The sequence below is a fragment of the Oryzias melastigma genome, unplaced genomic scaffold, assembly GCF_002922805.2.
Source record: "Oryzias melastigma strain HK-1 unplaced genomic scaffold, ASM292280v2 sc06631, whole genome shotgun sequence".
NCBI lineage: Eukaryota > Metazoa > Chordata > Actinopteri > Beloniformes > Adrianichthyidae > Oryzias > Oryzias melastigma.
Window position 1 is genome coordinate 1 of NW_023423193.1, and position 1,290 is coordinate 1,290.

The 1,290-nt window shown below is 35.0% G+C and overlaps 1 long non-coding RNA gene across 1 annotated transcript; it reads right to left on the reverse strand.

Moving 5' to 3' along the window:
- Positions 1-39: 39 nt before the first annotated feature.
- On the reverse strand, positions 40-1,284 carry LOC112140157. Its single transcript, XR_002918124.2, has 3 exons — positions 879-1,284; positions 628-766; positions 40-546 (listed from the first exon to the last, which is right to left on the reverse strand). It is a non-coding gene; the product is annotated as an uncharacterized LOC112140157 (long non-coding RNA).
- Between the last annotated feature and the right edge of the window lie 6 nt (positions 1,285-1,290).

Consider the following 1,290-nt stretch of genomic DNA (forward strand, 5'->3'; position numbering starts at 1 on the left):
TGTAATCACTACATTTATTAAAATCAATTTCTTAATAACAGTTGGAAAACACTAATAAAAATGGAATACATGCAACCGAGGAAGTGAGCAGATTTTTTTTAAAATATGGTATTCCTTGGAGTGTTAAAATGTATGGTAAATAATTTTAATCTGAAATATATTTTTAAAGGGACTCCTAAAGTAAAATGAAACATTAACATATGCAATGTATATTTATCTTTAAAAGTTGCATTATTTTAGTAAAAACAGGACATACAAAATGTTTTTTAAAAAGATAAATACTATTAATCACTCTTTGTCCACTCACCTGCACTGCTATCTTGACTCCATAGCGCACATATGTAGCCAGGTGTTCACAGTTGTAGTGCAGTATGCCGTACACCCCCCAATTCTCATACGTCTCAGTGATGCGTTCAATGATGTCCTTGTCATCTCCTTTACAGTAAGTTCTTCCGGTTGAAGGATCTGTATAATCGTCTAGGTAGTTGTTCACCTCAGGCTCCAAATTCAGGTTGAGTTCAGAAAATCTGCAGCGGAGAATCTGCTCTGGAAGCAAATCCATTATGTATGACTCTCTACTTAATATTTTAAAGAATTAATTGATCTTTGAATGTGTGTGTCTCTCACTTGATTGTTCATAAATGACCTCCTTTTGCTTTTTGCCACAAATGTCTGCATCTCCCACATAAACAGCAAAGTGCATAAAGCGAATTCCTGCTCTACACTTCGGTTTAAAGGAAATTATATCTCCAAACTGAAACGGAGACTGGAAGACATTCAAAATTGTATAAAATCAGCACATTATGAAGATAAAACTCAACATCTCCAAGAAGATTTTCAAGCCAAATGAATCAAACAAAACACAGTGATGAACTCACGTTGCTCATTTCAAGTTTTGAAAACCAGAGGCAAATCAGGGCTGTCATCTTTTCAGAGAAGCTCTGACAGGAGCATGTTACCCTAGTAAAAGTATTTTTTGACTAAAGTTATCAGCTTCCTAAACACAATATTTATATTTAGACAATAAAAAATAAATGAATATTGAATTCTGCATGGATAAAAAGACAACTTCTGTGGTCCTACCTTCTTCAGTTGAACACCTGGGGAGGAATTGAACAAAAAATATTATTTTACGAGCACTTATGAGCAACGTTTCTGAATTTCCGGCCTGGGTGTGCACACCTCTCCATAGCATCCGTGGAAGATAACATTTAAACCTTCTATGGTTGGCTCTCTGAAGTTTTGCATGTGAACTGTGCTGCTTTTTTTTTTTTTTTTTCACACCCTGAC